General features: G+C 49.3%; 1 protein-coding gene across 11 annotated transcripts in view; it reads left to right on the top strand.

Annotated features, from left to right (window-relative positions):
* B3GAT1 (beta-1,3-glucuronyltransferase 1) overlaps positions 1 to 26,894 on the top strand; it is a 113,294-nt gene that overhangs the window by 52,977 nt on the left and 33,423 nt on the right. For 3 of the 11 annotated variants that reach the window (XM_064634695.1, XM_064634684.1, XM_064634693.1), the window contains exons 1-3: positions 6,297 to 6,522; positions 22,469 to 22,600; positions 23,763 to 24,139. The exons of 1 other annotated variant lie outside the window; for it this stretch is intronic. The gene's annotated coding sequence lies outside the window, so the exon portion shown is untranslated. Of the gene's footprint in view, positions 1 to 6,292; positions 6,523 to 22,468; positions 22,601 to 23,600; positions 24,140 to 26,894 lie in introns of those variants that run through there. 7 more of the 11 variants (XM_064634689.1, XM_064634694.1, XM_064634690.1 and 4 more) reach the window with 7 other exon arrangements.

Here is a 26,894-nt window from a genome sequence, read left to right as displayed (position 1 = left end):
CCTCACTCAGGTCAAAACTTGTAAGAGACAGTGAGAATCCAGGAAGAAATACAAGATTTTTTGGGACATTTGTACCTGTGTGACAGGATGACAAATCCCATGGGAATGCCTGTACAAATTAATGGGGGGAAAAAAAAAAGGAAAAAAATCCTCTGTGGCCTGAGAAAGAAAAAATATGCCACCAGTGAATGGAAAATCTTTGAAAGCCCCACCTCTGGAGGCTGTGGGATTGTGCTGGGCAGAGTGAAACTTGCCCTTCATGTTTGGTTTTCCCCACTGTGAGAGAAAGTACCTTTGGCAGGGTGGATTTTTGGTGGGATTTGGCAGACAAATCAAACCCTTCTCTTTCTTGCACTGCAAATTCTAGCAAATCTCTCCCAGTCTGCAGAGAAGTGTCATGTTTTAACCCTTGCTCAGCAAATTGTGAGGCGGTGGTTGCCACACCAGGGCTGGTTTTGCAACAGAACATCTTCCAGGGCATGTTTTTTAATAAAAAAATACCTTCCCAAGGCCCCCTGCTACTAAAGAGATCAAAGGAAAAGCTTAGCTGAGACAAAGGCATTGAAGACACAGATGCCAAAATGAATATGAACAGAAATTAGCACAGAGAGTGAGGACTACTCTGAAAATAATTCATTTGCCTGACAGAACAAGAGCTGTGCAGTTTCAATCATTATTCCTAAAGCAGTTTTGGGGGAAATATCCTATTGCTTTCTGACTCCTCGTTTCTAACAGGTTCTCTTCAGCTTCCTTTCCTCAGGGAAGGGGTTGTAATTGAAAGAAAGAGGAGGGTGAATTAAATAGATCCACTTTGAAAGTGAATTGTAGCTTTTCAGGTTTCCCAGGCTCATACAGACAAGCTGCCCAGGAGATAAAAGCTTTTGCATCTGTGGGAGAGAAACAACTGGCCAGGAGAACCATTTCCAGTGCATTTCAGCCATACTTTCTAAATTAAGTGTCTTAAAGATTCCATTTAGATTCTGTCAGGCAGTTTCTGGGTGTTAATTAAATACTGACTGATTATGGAAAACATATTTATGCGAATACTAGACCTGCTGATGCCTCAAGGAGTGTTTTATAACACATCCGACTTAGAAATAATCTTTTTACATTGATTTTTCTATACTCTTTTTTCACTCATTTTTTAAGAATATTATCATGAAAAGAAAGATATTTCCTTCTTTAAAGTTTTCCTGCCATAACTTCTGAATTCTCTCTTTTTTAGTGGATGAGAAGGAGATTGCAGGCAGTAAATCATAGACTCAAGTCAGAAATATTTATCCTGTGGAAGTGCAGCCATTAGAATTTAAAAAAGAGACAGAGGAACTTTTAATTCTCTTTTGATTTGTGGGGCTGGACACACATTTTGCTGTGAACAACCGTATTTTGATGGTGAGCACCAGCAATTTAATAGTTAAAAGCTGACAGAGGGGATTAGAGATTCAGTGGCTCAAAACACTCACAAAACCTCTTTGTGGCTTCCTCGGAGGAAAAGGTTCACAAAAATGCAACAAGTAGGTGTGGAACAATTTCTCCTGAGGGCAGAACTGCTGTGATTGTCACTGTCAGGGAAGAGCTGAGGGAAGTGGCTCTTCTTTGGGAGGTCTGTGGGCAGAGGGGGAGCCTTGGCACCACTGTGACCTCCCTCCATGTGGTGCTGAGTCAGTGCCACAGCTCCTGCTGGAGCACTCTGGGAGATAATTCAGCCCTGAGGAGTCTGACTAATTAATACCACGTATTAAACCAAACAAAGGGCCTCCAGATGTGACTCTTCCCCCCGGGGGAGCCCCACAGAGCACCAACATTCTGCTCGGAGCTCCTGAGGCTGAGCCCAGGAACGCGCTCCAGAAGGACAGGGCTGGCAAACGGGCACGAGGGAAGCTCAGAGAGATCCAGCCCAGCCCCTCCAGCCTGGCACTGGCCCAGGGAAAGCCAGATGAACAACCTGACTTTGCAAAAAGCAGCCAAGGGCAGAGCCAGGTTTAATGTGGCATCAGAGGGAGCGTGACCTGCTCCCCCAGCACAGGGCCCTGAGCAGCTCGTGGCCCTGCAGATGGGCTGTGCTGGGTCCAGAGGAGCAGTGCAGCCACCTGAACCACCCAGACAACCTGATCTGTCATCATTTGCCTTTTATTTAATACACAATAACATTGCCTCTAAGCCTAAATTAATTGCACAGTAGTACATATGAGTCACTTAATTGTAATTGTTATTACCTTAATTTCTACAATTACAGTGGATAAACAACAGTACTTCATTTTCCAGGGGACGTGGCTCACATTTAGAGCACGTTTGCTTTCTACCTGCCTCATTTCTCACAGCAGCTCTCTGGAAAACTTACATCATGTGCATCCCCTCGAGCAGAGGCTTGGAAAATGTGGCAATACGTTGTGTTAAGAGCTTCCCCTTCAGCTGTGGCCACCTCCTGGGTGGTACATGGTGACTGATTAGCACCAACCTGCCCTACAAAGTGACAACTTTGACGTGCCAACAGCTCTCCCTTGTCTTCCTTTAGTGGCTGCACCCCACAGAGAGGTTTATAAATCCATTGTTCCGTCAGATTTATAGATTTTCCAGACACTGACCTGTTTTTTTTCACTTTGAATTGTAAACATGCATTTTGTAAATCTCCCGGGGCTGGGTCGGTCGTGGTGGATGGTGGAGCTGTGAGTGGTCTCTCCTCGTGGTGGGATGGGACAGAGCCTTTCCAGCCCCAGAGATGCATCCCAGATATAGAAGAGGAGAGTTCACTGATAACTTTAATCCCTGTGCTCTCCCTTCAAGCTACAATCCCTTTAATTACAGGCCTGTAACATTTTTCAGTCGCTCTCACTTCCCAGCAAATAGTTTGGTTAATAGTAGCTGTATTGATGGAGCCATCCACCAGAGCAGAGAAAGAACCAAAGCCCGTGGATTTAAAATGAATGGAGTGTTTACCTGTACATCATTTTAATGGATGGTGAAATTCATTCTCATGATAGACCCATAAATGTCACTTTCTGTCTGCCACAGCAAAATACTCGTGTAACAAACGGCATGCTGCATTAATACCCAACGAGAGGATGCTCAAAGCAGCTTGACTTGCATTACACACGCTAATAAAGGCTCAACCTGGGGATTTTTATTCGTTCTCTTGGCTCAGGGAGCAGCAGAAACACATGGGTGGAGGTACAGCAATGGGGAAGATGAATGAGATGAAATCAAATACAAACCAGTCTGGTTCCCAGAAGTGATATCCCTTTGTTGAGCTTGGGTTTATTCCAGATGCTCTACTAGAAACAATTCTTTTTTTTTCTATTCTTTTTTTTTCACCTGTAGCTCCCTCTTCAATTTATCCACAACCCTCTGTGAGTTTGCTCAGCCTGTGCCTCCAAGAAAACTCGGAGAGTGAGCAGTTCCTTCCCTTCATCAGTGAGAACATCATCACAGCTCTGAAATCCCAGTGTCCAGGGAGGCAAGGAATTCAAAGACTGACACAGGTTTGCATGAAAGAGGAAACACAGCCCTTTGTCTCCTGACCTCCTGCTTTGCCCCAGTCTTTCAGGAGAGCAGTCAGCACAGGCTTTGGACACTGTGGGCAGTATGCAAACAGGAATCATCAAAACACCCTCAGCCTTTTGTTTTCCTGTGTGTCTCTGAGCTTTCTATCCAGGAAAACCTTTTTTCCAGGTTCCCTTTGCTGGATTCCCCTGGACTGTGAAGCACAGACATAAAAGCATCTTCCCCTCCCAGGCCCAGGGGCTGGGGGGCATCGGAACAAACAGCATCAGCTCTGTGTCTGTCCCCCTGCCTTTAAAAACCTCCTGTTTGTCTGCCTCACAAATGCATCCTGATGTCTTCAGAGAGGCCTCTGGAATCTCAGAGGGGTGAAACCAAAAGGATTCTTTATGACTAAAACTTATTCTTTAGCAATAACTCAAACCCTCTGCAGTCCCACAAAGATCAAGGCCTTTCTTCACCCCTACATCATCCCCTAGGCTTTAATTAAAAATAAGGCATTGCAAAAGTAGGTTCAAAACATAGAGAAAAGTAAAATTTCTCTCTTTCTCTGAAGTTTCCCATGAGCAGCTCTTGTCTTGGTATTTTGGATGTACTCACACCACATGCTGGGAAGGGCTGGATGTTTCCTGAGCTACAGTCAGTCCCACCACCTCTTTGTGGCTCAGGCTCAGCCTAAGACAGAAGTCCTGGGACATTTTTCTTGAATCAGCCCCTTATCTTCCAGGAAAGGTTTTAATTAAAGGTACCTACCCAAAGGGAACACCCCCTGTGTGCCATCCAGCCTTTCCCTGGCAAGGCAGGTGATAAATCAGGAATGGGGATGCATGAGAAATCCCTAATCATGGGTGCCCAAAGTGCAGTGCTCTCCTGTTCCTCAGGAACGGGATCAGAGCCTGGGAGAAGTTTAACAGGACCTGAGTGGAATCATTTAATTCCTAGAAAGCTTCCCCCTCCCAGCCACTGCCAATTTTCTGTCATACCTTTGGTTTCATCTTTATTCCCTCTGGCTTTTTTCCAGCTCCCCTGTTACCTAAACTTTGAAAGGGGAGGCCTCCTGATTTAAAAAAAAATAAAAATGCTGCAGCTCAGTTTCCAAGACCTGCTCAGCTCTTTCAGTCAATTTAAATATTTAACGGAGCCTGGATGGACTATTTGCTAATTACAGTTTTCTGTGTTAGAGAAATGTTCCTTAATTTGCATCTCCCAATATAAATATCCCCTGGATACCAGAGCTTAAAGCTCCAAACCCTTTCACAAGGAGAAGCTGTTAGGGACAGAGCTTGTGTGATGCAGGGTAGGATTCCCCTGCCTGCCAATTCCCACCATCAGTGGCCCTTTTCCTCAGCCTTGGCTCAGATGGCCCCCAAGCATCCAAAAAAGCAGTGTTTGCATGGAGCCATATCTCAGGTCTCCATCAGAGAGAGCATCAGTAATCTCCTGAGCACTGTCATTGTATCAGGCCTCAGTGGAGATGTGATCTGAGACATTCATCTGCTCCTGTTTTCTCTCGCTGAGCTGTCGTATGAATACATTTAAGGCAAATACCCTTGCTCCACTCTGATGGCCTTTCCAGCTTTCTGTGTGAGGAGAGTGGTAATTCCACAGTGATATTTCAAGAAATATCACTGGCTCTCTGTATTTAAGATCTTTGAATTGTGAAGAGAAAGGGAAAGTATAATCTTCTTACATTATCATTAAAGGCATCAACTAATCCTGCTGCAAAAGGTGTGATTTGCTGATGGGAAGGGAAACATTTCTGCTGCCTGGGAGTGCACCTGGCCAGCTAATGAACACTCCTCCCAGTTCCTCGAGGGCTTATCTGGCTCTGAGAAATTCCACATCCCTGCCTGGTTAATGCAGAATCCCCCCTGGCAAACATTCTGTCCCTTTCTATAAATATTTTCTTTTCCGCTGCTTTGTAAATTCAGCCCGTTTAAAACCAACAAACCAACGGTGCTGGGGTATAAACCTGCTGCAGAGCAGGCAAGGGGTGGCACAGCCAGGTGGGGATCATCAAACCATGAGGGGTCACAGGCAGGTTTTCATCCTGCTGCTGATTGGATCTGCTGCCTCGGGCAAATCACTGCCCCACAGGGAAAATAAATATCAGCTATCCAGCTTTGCCCCCCTCCTGTTAAAAACAGGGAGATAAGACCTGGGAAGAAGCTTTTAGGTGTTCAGCTGTGCAGCAGTGATCTCTGCCTCCCTGTTTTCCATGGCAGGATGAGGGAAAGCCTGGCTGGTGCTTCCAGAGAGACTCCCCAGAGGGTGAGACACGAGGTGGGTCTGAGCTGTGCCAGCTCCCCAGAGAGGGAGAGGGATATGTGAGCAAGCTTAGGGAGCTTCTGGACATGGGGATTTATGGTGCAAAGAGCTGCCAATTTGCAGATTTTTTTTCCCCCTTTATAAGTCTTGCTGCTCTTACAGGTGCAGGTTGGTTAAATCCACCTTCTCCTGGGTGTTTCCATCGTCCCATCTACAGACACAGTAAATTGGTTCTGCTGATAACACGTGGAGCTTCCCTTTCCTTGTGTCCCAGAGCTTCTTACAGCAATCAGCCATTCCCTCAAGCACTTCATCCTGCAGTGGCTCCACGCTTTGGAGAGGAAAAAACTGAGCCCAAATGTTGTGGGATGGCTAAAACCATGGTATTAATAGAAACAGAGTTCCAGGTTTGGTGCAGGCTGGGGGAGCGAAACCTGGGAATGCCTGTGGAGCTGAGTGGGCTGGGGACAATAACAGGATTTAGTTGCAGGGAAAGGAGCTTTCACAGGTAGAAGATTTATACAACATGAACCCAAAGGGGTTGTTTCTTAGAAGTCTGGAGGAGTTGAAAGCTCTAATATGTGTATAAGAAATATTACATGAGGAAGCCTGAGGCTGATAGGGAGCAGCAGTTCTGTGACAAGAGCAGGAATTGTCCTGGACACGTGGATTGACCATCACCAGGAGCAGAGACAGAACCAGCTTCTGCCCCTGCTGTCAGCAGACAGGAGTTTTGCAGCCAGCTGGCAGCACAGGGTAAGTCTCTTATTTTCACATTTATTTATTCAGTGTTTTGCAGTGCGTCTGAGTGATTGCGCCACTATTGGAAAATGAGCAAAATTATTTTGGATTTCCCATTTCTTATTTCTCTCTTTTTTTTTTTTTCTCCCTCCCCCTTAATGACTTGCTTTTAGTTAATGAAACATCCTGCTTCTTAGGAAAGGAAAGAATAGACTGTGATTTCCAGCCAAATGTGTGTGTGTGTCTGCCAGTGCCTGTCAGCATAATGTTAAAGTTTGTGTAGGGTCGGGGTGCAGGAGGCTGATTGCAGGATCAGGACCTGAGATTTCACTTGTCTGGCTTTTTATGCGTGACCTGGAATTCAAATTTAGCTCTTATTTGTTGGTATAACTCGTGTGAAAGTGTCAATTACCGTCAGTAATCCAGGTGGACATTCCAGGAACTGAACTACAGAGAGGAAATCAAACTGTCTGAGCTTGGACTCCACACCTCCACCTTCTGTTGGGTTGGACACAGACGATTTGTATAACCCTGGTTGAAAAGTGGGTAACAGTTGTGCCTTAGAAATCACCCTTTGTTACTTTTTGTGGGTTTCTTGGAAGCTTTTTTTTATCCCTTACAGGGGGAGAAAAAGGAGAAGGATGGCTTTGAATAGCAGCTGTGTCTTGGAAACATTTTTAATATCCCTTTAAATATAAGCTACAGCACATTTCTAGACAGTATGAACTGCTATTATATTAAAAATGTAGCGGCGCTGTTTTGTGAAGGGGAAACATTTTTAATGCCAAAGTAGTGCTATTTTAAAATGAGTTGCTTTTATGAAATGGATGAGGTGGTTTTATTAAAAAAAAAAAAAAAAGACCATTTGGGAAGGAAAACTGTGGCTGTATTTTTGTCCTGCAGTGTAAGGCAAAGCTGCATTTTCTCCCCATACCCTTCTGTGAAGAGCAGGGGCTTGGCTTTGATATTTTGGGGTTTCTATGGAGGCAGTTTAGGCTCTGTCTGCACACAAAATGCTTTGCACTTTTACCCCAAAGGGTTTGGTATCAGCAGCTGTTAAAGGTGTTCCTTTGGCCCAAATACTGACTGACCTTGTGGAAAACTGCTCGTTGGTAGCGTTTGCATTTAGAATAGTCATAAATTCTGCTGTGTAGAAATTGCTGTGATAGCAATTTTGGCCACAGCCTCATCCTTCCTGCCAAAGGTGTGCCTGAGGAGGGGGCAGCAGCAGCAGCCCCTGTGCCAGCTCAGAGCATCTCCACCAGAGGGTTGGCAACAGAAACCCTGGGTAATTTGGTTAAGTGGGAAGAGAAGGCAAACTCATCATAATAAGGAACCCAAAACCAACAACCACCCGAAAACAACAAATAACAGCTGCTTTTTTTTTGCAAGGGCCAATTTTCCTTATCCTAAAAGAGAGAGCAATGATGGGTGTCTCTGAGTGTGCTGCAGCTGCAGCAGCTCCCCCAGCACAATGGCACAGATTGTGCCTGCAGAACCAAAGGGATGCAGGGTCATAAACACCCCATAATAATCCCTTACCTTTACATTTATGCTTATGGAGTGTTTGGGGATATTATATTGTATTTGTGCACTCTGAGAGGCAGGGTTAGCACTGTTCTAACAAAAGTTAGGGCAATGCATTCTGCTTCTCTCCTGTTCCCTGAGAGCACCCCACAGCCCCAGGGACTCCAGTAGAACTGTGATCCACAGTCCTGGCTTCTCATCCATATCCTTCTCATCTCACCTGGGCAGTTTGTTTTCTCATTAAAAGCTCCTGTTCCTGGAATTGCACCGTTTTCCATCCTGGAATTTGTTTCTCAGTGTGCTCCTTTCTCTCCCCCCGCTCCTTGTCTTCTGTGTAGTGAGTGTCAGTTCTCTGTGAGGGAAAAACCTTGGGAATGCACCCTCCAAAGATCAAAAGAAAGTTAAATGCCAGGAAAATACTTTTTTCGAGTGCACTTTATTGCCTGAAGTTGGGCATAGCAATAGCTGTGTGGTTGTTGCACAGAAATTTGAGGCTGATCTGTGCTTGCTCAGAATGATCTTGAAGACAGGCTGTGGGTGGCAAAGGACCAAAGTCAGGCTTAAACTTTGTTTTCAGAGGTGAAATTGCTCCTTTCCTAAATGACTGTCTTGGCTCATCTTAGGCTGTGAGTGACTTAATGCATGTCCTAGAGAGATGTTGCCAGGGTGGTAATGCTTTGGCAGTCCTACCACCGACCTCAGGTGTTGATTCCATGGCTCTGTCATTCATCCCTGGAAATGTGGGTTAGTGAGTAGAGAAAGGAATCTTCAGTCCTGTCATCCAGCAATGTAGGAACTGAGACTCCCTGATCACCTCAGTTTGAAATCAAGAACACGAATGGTTCTGCAGATGAGCTGCTTGCAGACAGAGTGTGCTTCGGGTTAAGTTCCCATAATTGCTGGAGTTGAAAGGCAAAGGGGAGAAAACTCAGTCGTGTTTGTTTTGTCTTTAATCATGCCTGTACAAAGGCAGCTCTCTGACTCCCTGGGGTTTAGCTGGGTGGTTTTGCATATCTGAGAGAGGCAGCGTTGCCTTCCCCCTTCCCTCTCCGTTATTTATCTATTCCTTTGTGTCAGGTCCAGCCTGAGTCGTGAGAGTTCTCTGGGCTGTGGTGATAATTATATTTATTCCTCTGAGATGGTTTTCCTTGGGTTTGCAAACAAGACAGAGCCTCTGAGATCCCGCTGTCTTTGGCCCTCTGAGCTTTTGAACCATTTGCAAACCAATTTCTCCAGCGTGTGTCAGTCTCCAAGACAACTCAACGAGGATGTTATTTTTGTGCCCCAAAGGGCCTGGCAGAATCCTGTATTTCTATAGGTTTTGTAAACACAGATGGGAGAGAAAAGAATGTTAACCCCAGTACTGGGGGTTGCAGTGTAAGGTCACCCTTGTAAGAAACCAGGATCTGTGTGGGAGACACTGGAACTGTCCCAGGAAGAGGAAAAGCTCTGCGAGCTCACTAGAAAACAGGGCCTAAAATCCATCCATTTCCATAGGAAATTCAGAGTTCTGTGGCTCCACTGCTCACAGAGTGACCTGAGTGTTAAGCCTTATACATTCAGCTGATATTTTTCCGTGGTGTTCCCTGTCTCAGCAATCTGACTGACATCCAACACAGGATTTGTTTTCCCCTTCCCCCAGCGAGGACTGGAAGCAGGATGATTTTTGCTGTTTCAGGCAGCAAAGGCAACATCCAAGAAACACACCTTGTGCCTGGCATTTTGGGAAGTGCAGCAGAACAGCCTGACCCCTTCCCTTCCTGGAGACAGAGATGCTTTTTGGCTGCATGATTCAAGTTAACTTAATGATTTAGTCTCCCTTCCATCCAGATGAGCTGGTACATTTTTCCCTCCGGGGCTGGCACGGATGACCTCATGTCTGGAAGAGCACAGTGCACCCTGTCCTCTGCTTCCAGCAGGAACAAATGCACTTTCGGGATGTTTGGAGAGTTGATATTCAGTGCTGCTCTGCACTGAGCATCTTCACTCAAGAAAAAGACGTGCAAATCCTTCTGTGTCCAGTTTTCAAGGGATCAGGAGAGTCCCAGTTTCCTGCTCGGGGGAAAAGGTGGGCTCTGGGTAAAGAACAGTTATATTTAAATACTTTGTTCCTTTTAAACGTGCATCTAAACCAATGAAACACCTCTCTGAAAAACGCTGGAAGATCCTTTAATCAGCTATTTCCTTCACCACACTTGAGCACACTCTGAGGGGAGACAAAAGGCCTTTTCTGTGAGAACTGGGAAGGGACCTGCACCCTCCCCACCCCCCAGCCTTGCAACACAAGGACAGTCATTGCTCTTCTCTGTCAAAAGCTCTAATTCCTAATTTAGGAGGCAATTCTAGTGCAAATTAGTGCGCCTTGCAGATAGAATTAGAGCCTGTGTGATGATTTGGAAAATACAATCAATTTACTCCAATTGTTTGTACATGTCAGATCTCTGCAATAATGAAGAATTTACTCCTCGTGCATGAATACAAACAATGAGCTATTAGCCACGGAGTGGGAGGCAGCCTGTCAGGAACTGCAATCCCGGGAATGCCACGTGTTCCATGGGAACCCTTGGGAAGGATGTGCCCAGGTGTGTGAGGATGTGCCCAAGTCTGTGCCACAGGCTTCCTGCTCCAAACCCTGCCATGTGCAAGGCTGCAGGTGTGAAGTGTTGAGCCTGTGAGGAGGGTGACTCCTCCTAATTAGGGGTGGAAAGCCACTCCCCTGGCCAGAATTCTCTGGGAGAAGAGCTCTCAGCCTCCTCAGCCTCAATCTTCCCTGCCACAGCAGGGGAAGGTAAGCTGGTGGTGGGGTCTGGGTGGCACTGCCTCTGCAAGGGGGATCATGTTCTACCCCTGAGTGTGGCTGGAGTGGCCTTGTGCCCCAGCCCGTGGATTTTCCCACAGCTCCTGGGCTCCCCAAAGTCTTGCTCTGCCTCTGGAGCTTGTAAAAATTGCATCTTTTGAGACATCCCATTTGGGCCTTTGCCGATGCCAGCGTTGTGAACAGTGTAGGGGTGATCTCTCTGCTGCAGTAATGTGGTTTTTTGAGGAAAACTGGATTTTCAGCTGGTTCAGAGAGCTTTGGACCTGCTTCTCACCATGGTGATCCACAGCAGCAGAGAGTGTCTCTGGTGCTCCTGCCTCTTTTAGAGCTCCTCCAGACTATCCCTCTGTTCCACATCCAGCCAGGGCTCATCAGAGGGTACTTGGAGAGTGATTGTTGATCTAATTCCCAATTTCTGGTCTTTTCATGGTCTGATCTAAACAGCTTTTTAGAAAGCAAACAATATGCATATTTCAGGGAATTCAGTTCAATATCTGTTTAATTGTGAACGCCCTCCCTGGGCTGTGAGATGCTGCTTCAATGAATCATTTGAGCTGACAAACAGGGAAACTGGTAATGAATTCCTGAGCCTTCTTCAATCTCCTGCTCCTCTCCCTCTTCCCTCAGAAAACAGCTCTTTTGCCTGTGTCTGGGAGCAAAAGTTTGACAGCCAGACCATCTGATTCCTTCCCAGCAGAGTTTCAGGTCTGATTTTAGGCTTTGGGCAGTTCCTAGAGGAAGGCCATTCCCAGGGAAAGGCTCCCTTTAATCCCCACGATGCCTGCTGGAAAAAGTGACTGCTTTAGCCAGGGCCTGTGCTGGCTGCTGGGGCTGGAAACCAGGATGCTGGGATGGCCTCTGTGCTGAATCCAGGTAGGAAATCCTCGTGGCTGTAAATTCCTCAGGCATGCAGATGTTTAAGCATATGTATCCTATCACTGGGGCCAGCCTTAATGCTGTGGGAAATGTATGAGATGGTAAAACCTACATTATCTGGGATTTGGGATGTTTGCTTTGCAGAACAAGGGATTAGAGAATAGAAAGCTGAAATGACCATCTGTCTGCAGAAAAAGGATCCCGTGAATTCAAATTTCCACGGTCATTTCCCCTAATCTGCTTGACTTCATTTGATATCTTCTATCAGAGCTGATGTCCTGGTGCCCCAAACAGGGACAGAGTTCATTTCCCCACACGTGGGAGTTTTCTCCTACTTAAGTTTTTCTACGAGGAGTTGTGGGGTGTCTGTAGAACCCATTTATTTATCTGTCCCTCATTGTTCCCCTACATAATCCTAGTGCTTCCAGCACCTTCTGAGAGCTGGGTTTGTATTGCAAATACATCCAGTGTTGAAATGCAGTTTTCTCTGGGGTGGAGTGACTCACACTGTTGAACACTATCACTGCACAGCAGTTTAGTCAGCAATACTGGGTGGTTTTTGTACCAGCATTGTCAATTTGGGCCATGTGATTGTGAATTTAATGGCATTTGATGTTTCCCTGTTCCTGGAAGTGCAGGAACCTTGAAGTTTTGTTTTTAAATAAGCTTTTAGGCCTTGTGGCTATGGAGAAGAAATCTGGAAGTGGGCTAAAAGTGTTGCCTCTGGACCCACAACTCAGAAAGCTTAAAGCCCCCAAGCTTATTAATTTTAAATCTCATTATTTTTAAGAGCAAACTACATTTCCCTTAGAATAGCAGAGTCATAATACCTGCAAAGAGCCAGCAGATCCCTGGTTCTGTGAGGTGCAGAAGCCTCTGCTCTCCTACCACAACTGATACAGAGATGCTCAGGGCCTGGGGGAAATAAAGTTCTTTGTTTTTAAACCTTTCCTCGCTCCCACTCTTGGTGGGTTTAGTTCTGAAGGCAGAGATCCTGCCTGGGGGAGCTCGATTCAGGGTGTCTTCAGCAGGACCAAGAGGTCTTTAGAGTGAAGCATCAAATAGATTGGGGTTCTCACCCCTGTGCAGGCTCTCTTGCAGCAGAGAAGCTTGAGAGTTTTTTAATTTTTTTGTTGTTTTTTGCTAGACAGGGCGTTCTCCCTGCTCTCCTCCTCTCCTTTTTTTAGCGTTGCCTTGTTTACAGCAAGGTGAGCCGTATTTACAGTGCCGGGGAATTTGTCAGGAGCCGCATTCTGCTCGTCATCTGTTCCTTCCCCATTTCGGGAGGCAATTAGCAGGCGGAGCATGTGAGTAACAAACTGTGCTGGAAGGGGCTGCTCACCCAACTGTGCCGAGCAGGAGCGGCTGCCTGGCAGTGCCGGGAGCCCCTGACAGCCCTGGCACGGGGCACAGCCTGCAGGCAGAGCTGCCAGGGCAGCAGGGCACAGGAGAGACCCGCGCCTGGGCTCCGGGGTGCCTGGGGAGACTGGCTGGGGGCAAAGCTTGGCTGTAAGAGCTCGGTCCTTCCTTTTTCGGTGCGAGCTGATGAGCTGTGAATGCAGGCTTTTAGCGAGCTGTTTTTATCTTCGAATCAAGGCAATAAACTTTTGTGCTGACTTCTGCTATTTCTGGTGCAGCCCGGGCTGAGATAACGCGTGTGACTGGGGTTTGAGCTAAAAGATGTAGGGAGTAGTGTTTCATAGATATTTTTGAAAAAAAAAGTCGTCTCCAAGTCTAAGTTAATATTTTACTCCATTTGCATGGGATGTTTCACTGCCCTTGGAGCACTGCACCGAGTTTGGATGCTGGATTCAATCAGGGAAGGGTGAAGCAGAGGGATTTTAGTCTGCTTTAAGTGCAAATGTCTGTGCAAATTTAAATGTGGAGCTGCTCCATTATTCATATAGGAGGTGTCTTGCTCTAAGGATGGACTTGGTGTCTCCAAAACTCAGCCTTTCCTTTACCCATATTCCAAACCAGAAGATGCTGTTTGACCCCCAGGGTGAGGGACCAGAAGGAAAGGAGAATAGAGGAAGAGCATCCTCCTATCCCAGGCTTTCAGATCCTTCCATCCCTCATGGGTTTACTGTGGTGCCCTTCCATTGAGCAGCTTGCCTGAAAGGCAGGCCCACTTCCCCAAGCTTTGCATCCAGCCAGCTGCCTATAAAATAATAATCAGAGCATTTAGAATGTGAAACCCGTGAGTGTGGCCCGGGGGCAGACGGGCCCCTGAAAGGGAGAGTTGGGAGTGTTTGCTCGGAGCAGGGAGGAGGCAGAGGATGGAGCTGAGCACAGGCGACAGCCCCTGAGCCTGATGCTTCCTGACGGGCCCTGGCTGCTCCCTCCATCAGCTGGTGCCTGTGGGAATCCATCAGGAATCCCACCACGGGGTGAGGGAAGGTTTTGCTGTGAACAGCCAGGGCAAAAAGTGCACTGTGAGCGTGCACCTTTGTGGGCGGACGCAGAGCTTGGTCCTGGGTGTGGGCTGAAGAGCAGCATTCCCTGGAGTGCCTGTGGACAGAATTACCCTTTAGTTAATCCAGATGTGTTTATGGAAGCAGATTCCCTCGTGGGAATGGTGCTGTGCATCACACAGATGAGAAACAACAATCTTTTCCAGATGGAACACGCACTTGCTCCTTCCATTGCAAGGCAAAAATGTTATTCCTGTTATTCCTGTGTGTTTGTTTCTCAGCTGCTGGTGGTGGATGCTCTCATGCATCAGAACTGATCAGGGCAATATTTAATTTACCTGAGCAGACACGAGCTGCTGAACTGTCTCAAGTAGCAAAACCACAGCGTGGTGTCTCAGTGCTGCAGCTTGGCCTGGAGGGAGGAGTCGTGACCAACCAAGCCCCAAGCCCTGCTGATTTGATTCCCTGTCTTATGCTGGCGTTGAACAGCTGCATTTCTTGGAGCAGAGAGGGGAGGAGAAACTGGGTCAGCATCGAACTCGCAGCATTAAACTGGGTGTTTGCAGGTGTATTTAGTTCTGGCACACTTTGGGCCAGTTTGAGAACATCCTCTGTGCAAGTGCAGCCCTGACGCCCGAGCAAGAGTTGGGATCCCATTCCTGCCTCTGCCTGTGAGAGAAGCTCTGCAGCAGCTCTGCAAAAGGGCTTTGAGATTCAGCAACAAAGTGGTTATTTAGAAGTGAAATGTTTGTTGTTTTAATGGCAGTGTGTTCCTTTGAGATGGCTGGCTGTGAATGCCCTGCACAGCCCTCACGTCCACAGGCACCGGGGACAGAAACTCTCGACGTGCTGGAGCAGCCCAAGAGAAGAGCAAATCTCCCATCTGTATTCCTGCAGGAAGAGGGCACGTTGGTGTGTCTGTGCCTGAGTCCAAATGCTGAGCCTTTTCCTGCCTGTGTGTATGTCATCAGGGTACGTGGTGAATAACATTGCTCTGAGTGTCCCTGCAGTCCTTGGGGTTGCAGTCAGGCTTTGGGATGTTCCGGTCCTGCAAGGACTTGGGCAGTCCCTCACCTGGAGTGTGGTCTGTTCACGGGTGGAGCAGGACATGAGCTCACTTTTGGCTGCTCTGCTTTAGGAGATTTGTCTCTCTACTGAATGAGTAGCTGGGAGACAGGAAAGGAAGGAGGAAAGGAGTGTCAATAATTAGAAAATCACAGAATGGTTTGAGTTGGAAGGCACCTTAAAGGTCGTCTCGTTCCACACCCTGCCATGGGCAGGGGCACCTTCCACTAGACCAGGTTGCTCAAAGTCCTGTCCAGCCTGGCTTTGGACACTTCCAGCATTGGGACATCCTCAACAACTTAACAAATGTTGCATTTCTGTGTATGAAAAGGCTGTTTGGTAAGCTGGGAGCCATTTAAACAGCATTCTTAATACACTGCAGTCTCAGAAAGGCCAGCCATGGATTTGCAGTACCTGAGATGGATGAGATGACTCCTCTGCTTCCACCAGAAACAATTTATTTGCAGGGTGAGGCTGTCAGACCTGCATGAGCTGGCAGGTCTGCAGGATAAGCTTTTGTTTGGTTTGTGTTTCCAGCTTCTTCAGCCAAAGCAGCCCTGCTTGAGCCCTGGCTTTGTTCTGAGAAGAATTAGATGGTCAAAAGGCAGACCCTGTTCTTGCCTGCCAGCTCGTCCTGCCTGGTGCTGCATGTGTTTGGCAGTGTGGGATGGCCTGGAGCAGAAATGGGAGCTGCAAAGGTGGTGTTGCTCGTACCTCCACAGAGAATCAAAGCCTGATTTTTCTCTTTAGCTGGGAATTAGTTTGGGGAATGACTCACTCTGCTGTCGAAGTAGCCAATGCTGCCTGCAGAATTATCCTGGCCACTGCAGCTTGGACTCCCCACTCACACTGTGCCAGTTATTCTTGGCCATATTTAGAATGTGTAATTGTAGTTGCTGCTTGCTAAGCTAACGAGGTGATCAACAAGAGAGGTGGGAGAAATTGGGAAAAGTCAAAAATCTTTCATGGCATGGCCAGAATGCCAGAGCTCAGCCTGGCCTAGCTTGTGGCATCCTTTTTTTACCAGGAGAGATCAAACACCATGAGCTTTGTATCTGCTGTCTGTAGCAGATTAATGTTCCTGTTCCACTGGAGCCTATGGCTCAGAAATAATGACCTGGTGAGAGACACATCAAAATAGTCCATGGAAAGGTCATGCTAACAATTACAGGAGAGTAATAAAAGCAATTAAGTATTCACAGCAGCTTATTCCTTTGTAAGGGTGGAGATCTCCCATCTCAGAGAGGAGCAGAGGTCATGCTGTGGAAAGGTGATGAGCATATTTGATGTGGCAGGTGATGGATTCCCTCACTTGAGCGGGGTGAGTGTCCTTCTCAGATGTGTTCAGGGTGCTGTAGGAGCAGGATCAGCACAGATTATGAAGAAGCCTTCCCTTACACCTGCTCTGAAGGCTGTGAGGCAAGAAGTTGCTGGAATTCCTTGTGCTGTGGAGGGGCAGGGAGCAAAACCACAGAGGTGGTACCAGTCCTTTGGAGAGTGAGAGCAGCAGCAGGGTCCTGGAACTTCCAGCATCCTAAGTGGGAAGATGCACATCCTTTGTGGCTTCAACACCACATCATTCTGCCACTGTGATGCCTCTCCATCCCCGGGCTGAAGAGATTCCTCCCACCAGAGGCTTTATCTGCCGTGCTGCAGGCTCGTTCCTTCGGCTCTGCCAAAGGGGTTGTAGCTGCATCCTCTGCTATGCAAAGGCAACGTTTTGCTGCCAAGGTGATGGTGTAACTGAGATTGAAGGCCTGTGTGTGTGTAAAACCCTGCAGTGTTTGAAATGGAAGTAGGAACAGTCATCCTCAATCTGCTCCTTTGTATGATTCACAAGGGGACTTGGCGCCTCGAAAAGAAAACGCGAATCCTGTGCCAAAGGTAAATGTTGCAGCACTTCAGGGTGCAGTGAGAGTGATTTCAGTGCAGGATTGGTCCCTAAGCGTTGGGTGAGTGTGTGTGCACAGCCCATCCCTTTTATCAATGACAACACCCGTGCTGCTGGATGGGTGAGGGAGCAGCTCGGCTTTAAGTGCCTCGCACATTTGGAGTCAGCGGCGGAGCGGGAAATAGGGCCCCGGTGCCTCGGCTCTCAATCCTCTCTAATCACAGCTCCGGAGCTGAATGAAAGCGCTCGCCAATCTTCTCCCGCTGCTGCCCGGGGCTGGGAGGCACACCTTGGGATGGAGATGGGGATGGAGGGCTGTCAGTGCTGTCTGGGCTGGAGAAGCGCCGGGTGCTGCTCCTCCGGGATGCTGGGAGGATCCCGCTGCTCTGCCTGCGCTGCAGGGGCCGAGTTACACTCCCTGCTATTAACCCCGGGCTGCTTTGTTTGCTCCTCTGATTCTCTCCCTTTGTGTTGTCGCCGGCGGTGGGATTTTTGTTTAGCAGCAGTTTCGCCTTTGTTGCCAAAGCTGCGAGTGGGGCTGGGCGAGGGGAAGTGTAATTAAAGTTTGCTCAGACAAAGGTGTTCGGTGACGAGATGCAGTGTTGCTGAATCCACAAGGGGCACAATTAACTGATAAGAGTAAACTAATTGTTATTCATATTAAATTAGGGCACAGGTGATTTGGAAAATCTATAGACACTCCCATATGCTTTGCAACTTTGCATTGCAGATTATGGTTTTATAAGACCCTTCTGGGATTCGGATTATAGAGGCAAAGTGTGGAGCTGTATCTAAACTGAACATACTCTTTCCTGATTAACTACATGATAAAAACATAAATGTGCACATCAGAGGATTTATCACTCTTTGCATATTAATTTTTCTTTTCCAGGCACGAACACAGCAGTTTTTTTGTAGATCCAAGTGGTTCTGTTGGGTGGCAGCTGGGTCAACCCAGACAAGGTGATGTGATTCCCACGTTGTCATGTAAGAGTTTGGAGATGGAGGTTAATAGCAGGGAATGGGGACATGGCAGGGACATGACTTCCACAGGAGCGGCAGGAGCTGCTGAGACATTTGCTGCTGAGTTTTTTTTGTCATGGTCTGTGGATATTTGCAGGCAAGAGGCAGCAGGGCTTTGCTCACCCCAGCAGGGCGAGGTGAGGCTTCAAAGAGGTGTAATTTGCCTGCACACTGCATGGGAATGCCAGGCTGCTGGAGCTTTTGGAGCAAGTCTGCATCAGGCTCTGTTGGTTTAAAACATCTCCGAAATGAATATTTATAAACGGGACACGAAAAAAGAATCTAAATTGCTTGTGTGATCTTGGGACATGAGATATTATGATTATTTATGCGCTTCTATGTCTCGCTTTATCAGTTCATTGTGTTGCAATCCCAGAGTGTCACAAGCTGCTCTTGAAGAGGGTTCTCTCTCAGAAAGAGCCAAAGCTGCCTGGAGAAGCAGTGGTAGAAAATGTGGGGACAACAGGGCAGGAAATGGGGCAGAGCACTTACCAACAGCACAGCTGAAGTATTAAGGCAGAGAGAGATGCAGGCTTGGACTGGCTGCTCAGTCTCCTGACCCCTAAAAACAACGGGCCTGTGACTTTTTGTCATGTGGAAATCCCCATTTGGGGTTGTCTCACCGCACCCAGAGACCCAGCAATAACTCCAGCAGTGTGTGCCTGTGTTTGCTTCCTCTCCTCTCTTCTGGTATCAAGCTGTGGCATCCAGAGAGAGAGTTCCTGACCTGTGTGATGGGTGTGCAGAGGGTTTGGACACAGAGCTTAATTACAAAGCCCTGTGGAGGGAGCTGGATCCCTGGGTATGTTTGTTTGCTGAGAGGGTGCTTCCCAATAAATTAAAACCCCTTGGAGAACAGTTTGCATGCTGTGGTTTAGCACCGTCTGGGTTGTGCTGGTCTCTGAACAATCTCTGCCTTGGATCCCAGCCAGGGTAACAATCAGGGAACGGCTGTAGCTGGACAAAAGAGTCTGGGGGTTATTGAATCACTCCTGCCAGCTCCCAGCAATGTGTTAAACCGTTTCCTTTTAGATGTTCCCTTGAGTTTGGCTCACCTACGATGGGTCTTTAGCCCACGAAGAGTTTCTCCCAAGATGTTAAGGAGCACCACTGTCCATGGGGAGCTCCGTGCAAAGTGTGGCTCTGAACTGATGCAGGCTCAGTCTCTCAGCAGTGCAGAGCAGAGGGGGCTTGCCTTAGGCTGAGGTGTCCTTACTGGAGGAAATCCCAGCGGGAAAATGCCAGGCTAGGGCTTAACTGAAGGGGAGAGCACCACCTGCTGATGCAGCACCATGGAGACCTCCTCTGCTCTGACCTGCTCCTAAATATATTGTGCAATATCTGTGCAGCACCCTGAGGGTGTGCTGCACCCACAGATCAGGGAGGATGAATGCCCTCCCTGCACTTACAGAGCCTTGATTGCTGCCAGGGAAGAAAGTGTCTCCCTGTCTTGGCTTCAAGGTGAAAAGGAAAACCTGTTGACTTCCTTGGCCCTTGGTGAACAGTTACCAGAGTAGCAGGTGCTGGTCCTGCTTGCTGGAGGATCTTTTTGCCCAGTATTGTACATGTCAACCACAGCAGGAGAAGGATCTGTTCCAAAGCGTGGGATGGACTGTGGTGCTTAAAGGGAGCACCATAACTAGGTCCAGGGGTTTGGCTGAATGGAGAGTTAACACAATTTGTTAGTTCGATTTCTGGGTATGAGCAGCTACTGCAGGAAGAAGGGGAATGGTCTTAGTTTGACAAAGTGACCAGACTTTAACTTTTTTTTTTTCTCCACAGCCCCTCCCACGGCCTCCAGTCCCTCTCACCTGCATGACAAGGTGGGTGAGACCATCAAAAGAGGTCCTCCCTGCCCAGTGTCAGGGTTGGGTGTGAGGTGGCGTTTCAACAACTGGCCCATCTCATTCCTCGTCCCATTTCTGTGGGGAGTCGTATCTCAAGCCTGGCACCACGAGGTGGTAACAATCTGGAGCCCAGCCTAGAGCTGAGGAAACTCTGGGAAAGCCTGAGGTGAGGCAGTTCCCATGCTCAGGCTGCCTGAGGCTGGAAAACAAGACAGCTCTGGAAGAGCTGGTGGAGCTGCGATTGGGGCAGCAGGAGGGGCTGGCAGCCAGGTTAGATGGAAACGTGGATCTCGGCAGCCCCGGGGCTGCTCCCAGCAGCCCAGCACCGCGTTTGTGTGAAATGGATCCTGCTATTTGCCGAGGATTTGCCCTCGTGCTCCTCCCTGTGCCCCGCACAGCCCCGGCTAATGAAGTGGTTGTTCATCCGGAGAGAGGCATCCGCTCGTGTCTGTGCCTGGCTGCAGCAGGAGCCTCCTGACAGAGCCAGATGGCAAGCGCCGGGAAGAGGGGGAAAGGGAGCTGCAGCTCTGCTTCCTCCCGGGAAAAATGCCCGGTGGGAGCGTGTCTGCCCCGGCTCTGCTGCTGCCGCGGGGCCGGGACGGGGGGGATGGAGCGGGACGGGGGGGATGGAGCGGGGTCAGGCCAGGGCAGGCGGAGCCGGGTCAGGCTGCCGAGCATCCAGTTTAGGTTTTCACGTGCCTCCAGCCCCGCGGTTAGAAACCTTACATAAACCCAGCCGGGAGCACAGCGTTAATATTTAAAAAAATGACATTTAAGGTACTGGATCTATGCTGTGCTCTCCAGGAGAGTGTCTCTGTGTTTGTGTGTGCGTGCACACGCTCCGGGCTTTGTTTTCCTTTTATAGTGGATTGTTGTGGGTATGTATTTTACTCGGGGTGCTTTGTGCTATAATAAGAAGGGGGAGGGAGCAGGGAAATGCTGCTCTGTTTATACACACTGCTGTCAACAGCGATACTGCTTGTTTCAGATTCCCATCCTCCGTGAAGCTCCGTGGATCCAGGCAAACAGCACCCTTCCCCCTTTATCCCTAGATCCCGAGGGAGGATCGAGTCTTTCCTCCCATACCCCTCTTGCTGGCAGGCTTGCCCTCTCCTGGAATTTGGCTCTGGGGAATGTTTCACACTCCCATCCAGCGTGCAGGCGAGTCGATCTGTTAAGGTTCAAAGGGACAACCCTGGAAAATGTCAGAGCAGTGTCTGTGCACGGTTGTTCTGCTGCTCTGATCACAAAAAGCAGCTCTGAGTGCGTCAGACCGTAATTTTCAGCCGGGGGGGGGCAGAGGAGGGAGGCAGCAGTGCCTCTGTGTGTGTGTGTGTGTCTGTGTCCCTCCTGAGCTCCCTTGATACTCATCCCAATGCCTTCCCCCTTTGTGAGCCTTTGGAGACACAGATGCAGGGCTTAGCCTGAAATGTTACTGCTCGCCCATAATTTTTATAAATCTCAGGTGTAGCACATCTTTCCCTCCTCCCTGAATATTTATGTGGTTAGGCTTTGTGGCAGGAGCATTTTTATGTCTTTTCTCCCTTATTTTTCCCTGTCACAACCAGCCCTGAAATAGTCAGTGGATGTGCCCTTTTCTTATTCCTGATATGGGCCCCAAGGGACAGCTCCTTCCTATCCATCTCCTGAATGCCATAACAGCAGCTGGGACACGCTGGAAAAGCGCTGGGTTTGAATCTATCCTTTTGATATAAGTGGACATTATGCATTTTTAATAGACACAGAGCTCAGTGAAACCCTTAGTACTAGCTGAATTGGCACAAAATTCCCAGGCAAGTAGTCTTTGGAGCTGATCTCTCCCTTGGTACCCTGCAGAAAATGAGACCAAGGACAAAAAAAGGCCACGTTCCCTTTGATTGCAAGAACTGCCGTGTTTTGCAGAGGAGGTGGCTGAGCAGAAGCTCACCTGGCTGTGCATGAAAGGTTCTGGATTGGCAGCCCTTGTTCATCCTTGTGCATCCACAGGGAAGTGCAGCTTGTGGGGAGAGGCTGTTATAAAGCTCCTTCCTTCCAGCATCGCTGTGGACAGTCCTTCAGCACTGGCCTGGAGGCATCAAATCCCCGGTTCCAAGCTCAGCAAAGCTCATTCCCACCTGAGACAGTGGTGGGGAGTCCTCCAGCTTGCCCCACTTGAGAAGGAAAGACTATGGGAACCACTGTCCCTGTTCCTGTGATGATGCAGTTGGGATCTCTCAGTGTGCCTCGATGGCTGCACATTTATGGCTAATGTTTGGACTTCCAAACAGCAGAAAGCTCTGTTCCCAGGTGCCCCTTGAGATGCACAAGTCAGAACTGGGGTCTGAATGTTCAAACAAGTCCAGTGGAAATGCTGGTCTGAATGACCTGATGAAGGTCCCTGAGGTTGCTTCACACTCTGGACCTCAGCTCTCTGAGCTTTGCACAGTAACTGGAATGTTGCATTTTTGTCTTTGTTCTTCCTTTTTTACTAAAGCATAAGTAAATCTGTCTATACCTACAGGTTACCATGGCACTGTAACCTTACAGAGAGGGAGTCACAAGGGAGTAGCTGTGGATCTGTGCACGTCCAGTGTGGAACACGGAGCCAGGAGGAGATGGTGGTCCTTGGAGGGGTTGATGTGGTTGGAGGCAGGTGAGCAGGCAGCAGTTCAGGACAGGTAAAAGGTGATTTGCCCCCAGCTCAGCAGTGACTTTTGGCTCATGTTAAACTGTTCAGCTGTGCACGTGGCATTCGGAGATGTGGTGTTCAGCCATCTCAGAGAAATCTGCTGCTGAGCATGAGTCAGCCCTGCCTGGGTTAGCTGTTAAAGGCCAGGAGCAGGAGATAAAACCTTTACTCTGCCTCTTCAAGCCCTGCATCCTCCAAATGGTCCCTGCAGAGGAAGGGAGCATCCCCAGGGTCCTGCTGCATGGTTGGAGCTCACACAAGTGTCCTGCGTGCCTGCTGCACTTGCTGCAGCTGCCCCCAGACTGGGGTCAGCCCTAGTCACATCCAGAGCCTCCTTCCCATGGGAAATCATGTTCCTGCTGCCCTTTGCCTGGTGCCAGGGACCTGAGCCAGCTGCCAGGGTGAATATGGGGGTACCTTGTTCTTTGGGTGGGGGTGGCTGAGCGGGGACGTGGTGCTCGATAAAAGAGGAGTTGGATGAGATGTAAAGAGTGTTCCCCACTGCTGCCAAAGCCCAGGTGGGCTCAGCCAGAAGCCATCAGCCTGGGCACGGGCAGAGAGGAGTGGAGGGTGCTCTGCTGAAGTGTGTGTGTGCTGAGAGTGGAGCAGAGCCCTGTCTGCCACCCCGGGGGCAGGAGGGGGAGCCTTGCTTCCCCCCCAGCACACGGCCACTGCTCCCTCTGAGAGGTGCTGAGCCCTCTCGCCAGCCAGACCCTTCCCTCGCATCCAGCCCTTCCCATCCTCGCGCTTCCTGCCTGCCGAGCCGGGAGAGCGGCTCCCCGAGCCCGTGGCTGCGAACTCGGCGGGTGATGCCGTGGAGTGAGGAGAGCAGGAACCAATTCCTTGAGGGGCCATCTCGGAGCCTTCCCCGGCTTTTCCTCCTGTCGCAGGGAGAAGTGCCCCTGCCCAAGTGGAATAAATTGGTACAGACCATTAGCAGGTCCTCCTCTGGCAGGGGGAGGCTGTCGGCACCGCTCTGGATACAAAGCAGCCAGCCACGCTCGGGCTCCTTCCTCCCGCATCCCGTTGGCCTCTTCCTCCTCCTCCTCCTCCTCCTCTCCTCCTCCCTGTTTGCCCGCTCCCTCCCTCTCTCACTCTCTTTCTTTCCCTCAACGCCACGCTGCAGAAGGCAGACCTGGGAGCCAGAGGTCCACGGAGGCAGAGGAGGAGGAGGAGGAAGGAGCTCTCCAAGGCTGTTTCTGTGCGAGTGAAACGGGGAGGCAGAGAGGCGATGAAGGAGTGTCTCGGTTGCCGCCTGGATTAAGAAAGAATACATTAAAAAAAAAACCCAGAACCAAAAAAACCAGCAAACCACAAAACCGGACCCAACAAACGACGAAAAAGGGAGGAGAGAAGGAGGAGGAGGAGGTTGCTGGGGGAGCCCACTCCGATGGGCGAGCAGCCGCTTTGAATCGTGCCTCTGTTCCCAGGGATTAAAGCATGAATGGGAGCAGCTTCCCAGCCACGATGGAGAGAGAAGGCGGTTCAGGCTGTGGGAATAAGGTAACTCTTGCCTCTTGCAGGCGTTGCATGGCTGAGCCGAGCAGGACAGGCATCCTTTATGCACAGGGCTGGGTGTGTGGATGTGTGGATGCAGCGGGAGGGAGTGGGAGGCAGCAGGAGACACCCCAAGCGATTTTTCTACCCCTCCCGGCGTATTTAAAGAACGCAGAACAGGTCCCGCGGGCTGCAGTGCTGGGGGGGCACTTTGTCCCCCCTTTTTTGGGGCTGAGGACACTAAGCTGCTTTCCCTGGGGAGGGCTGGCCGGGTGATGGGGAACGTGCCCGTGTCTCACCTCCAGGAGCTCTGTGCTCCCAGCCTTGCCCTCGCAGCCCTGCCCCTGCCCCGGGGCTCCCCTCGGGCTCTCGGGAACCTGCCTGGGCACCCCGATGGCCCTGCACCCTTCGAGACTGGCGGTGCATCCGTGCAGGAGGAGGGGAGGGAGGTGAGAGTTGCTCTTCCCTTCCCTTGGTCATCCTCTGCCTTTTCTTCACAACAGAAAGGGATGGGATTTAGGAGGAGGGGGAACTGAAATCCCTTTCATTCGTGCCAGCAGCGGTGAGAGCCAACTTTGAGGCTGCTTAAAAGGAGAAGCTGTCCAAGTGCTAGCTTTTGGAGGAATAGGAGATGGCTGAGCAATGCCAGAGTGATCTCTGTGCCGTGTTATGTTGTGGGAGTGGGTGGGGATGAAAAATAGTGACTGTGGAGGAGCAAGTCCGTGGTGATCAATGAAGCTGCCCACAAATGGTGCTTTCCTGTTCCCTGCTGGGCCTCTCTCTGACTCTGTTCCTGGGTCTCTGACCGTGAAAGCCCAAATTTCTCTTGGTCAGACCAGAAAGCACAACTCCAAATAGTGCTGGGAGGTGGCTTAGCCCAGGTGCTTGGGGAAGCACTGAGGAGATCCTGATGTTTACAGCTGTGGAGCCCATATCCAGTTATTCCCAGCAAGCAGAGGTCTTGGCTGGCCATCCCTCAATATCTTTGGCAGGATCTTGCTGCTGCAACATCCATTTGTTCCGTGCTCTCTGTCACATCCCCCCTCCTCCCCTTCCCTTCAGGGACTTCTTGATGGGTCTTAGGAAGCCTTTGCTTTAAAATTAAATAATGACATGTCACAGAAGTCCCCACTTGTGTGCACACAGTGCAGAAAGTCACAAGCCCCTGTGTGCAGACAATTGCTGTAAGAGCTTGTAGGAACATTTAAGGAGCTCGTGGTCCAATGTTGTGGACTGGCAGAGACTCTGGAATCTGTTCCATGGATCTGTACATCCTTGTCTGAATTGTTGGTGTCCCTGAACATCTGCCTCAGCGAATGAATTGACTCGTCTGGAAGTCAGTTCTGCAAGACTTGCCTGGAAGGTTGCAGTGGTTGGGATTTCTTGGCTTTACCTGACAGAGATGGGATTGAAAAGGTGGGGGGAAAATGGAGGCACTCGGGAAAAGAGGGTAAAATATCTTCTTTCTGTGTCAGCCTCAAAGCACTGAGGAATATGGATGTTCTGGTGAAGGATCTGAATACTTAGTGAAAAAGAAGGATATTTCTCCCAGCAGGGTGAATTCTGTGACAGGGACCAAAAGCTTTGGAAAAGGCTAAAGCCAGCAGGACAGTGGGTGCTACCAGAATGGGGAGGTAGCTGATCAAACATTTTATTTTCCTGGTTGAGTATATTTATGGGTGTAGGAAAGACAGGGGAAGAAACATGAAATCGGTGATGTTGGCTCTGAGTACTTTCCCATTCCATACAGCTGAGTTATAAATCCCACCCTTCAAGCCATTCCTAGGGAAACACTACTGGATTCTCTGGCAGAGCACTGGGAACTTGGAGTTAACAGTGAGAGCTGGGTCCCTCCAAAGCAGGCTGACCCGAGGAAGGTGCAGAAAAAGGGGTTCAAGTTTTGTGTCATTTTGATTCCCTGGGACAGAAAAGCCAGAGGGAATCCATAAAGGGCTCTTTCCACGTGCATGTGTCAGCAAGGAGGAGAAGGGGGAGACCTTTCCCACCTGTGAGTTGGCTTCCCAAAGTTTCTTGACCCTTCAAGGTGGCTCATAGTGGAGAGTGGACACAAAGGGGGGGGTGGTGGCCCAGCCCTGGAGGGGACTGTCACCTCGTACGTGCCACAGGCTGCCACAGTGCCACTGGGGTCAGGGATCTGTTCTCCTGTGGCTTTGTCCTCAGCAGGGCAGTGTCTACAGAGCTCCAGCCTCAGGGATGCTGGATTTGCTCTTTCCTCCCCTGACCTGCTCTGCTGTTCTGCATCTTTCTGTCTTTTTCTGTGCAACTCTGCACCTTCTGAGGGAAGGAGAGCAGTGAGTGCCTCTGGTGTGCAGGGCTGGTTGGTTTTCAGCACGTTACCCACGCTGTATCCTCCTGGCAAACCCCTGCTCTAGCTGGGAGATCTGGTCTAAGCCCACCAAGAAACCTTCCAGTCCCAAAGTGTGAGCACAGATTGCAAAGCTGGCTGCTCCATGGCAAAATATAATGCTTTCTGAAAGCAAAACAGAGCATCTGCCCTTTTCATCTTTTGCAGCACCCTCCTGTTGCCACAGCAGAAGCCTTGGGAGATGAAAAGAACTGTCTTCGAAGGGACACCAGGGCAAAATTCATTTTTCACTGCTTTTTTGCAGACTTGCCTTTTGCCATGCTTTTGCTCTGTCCTGCCCTTGTTCTATTTCTACTGGCTCAAAAAAAAAATAATTTGTGCAAAAGCAGTTTTTTCCTCCTTCAAACAAAACCCAGTGGGCAGATTTGAATCCAG

The sequence above is a fragment of the Pseudopipra pipra genome, chromosome 23 (genome assembly GCF_036250125.1).
Source record: "Pseudopipra pipra isolate bDixPip1 chromosome 23, bDixPip1.hap1, whole genome shotgun sequence".
Classification (NCBI taxonomy): Eukaryota; Metazoa; Chordata; class Aves; order Passeriformes; family Pipridae; genus Pseudopipra; species Pseudopipra pipra.
The sequence above is the reverse complement of the archived record's forward strand: the minus strand, read 5'-3'. Positions and strand labels throughout refer to the sequence as shown.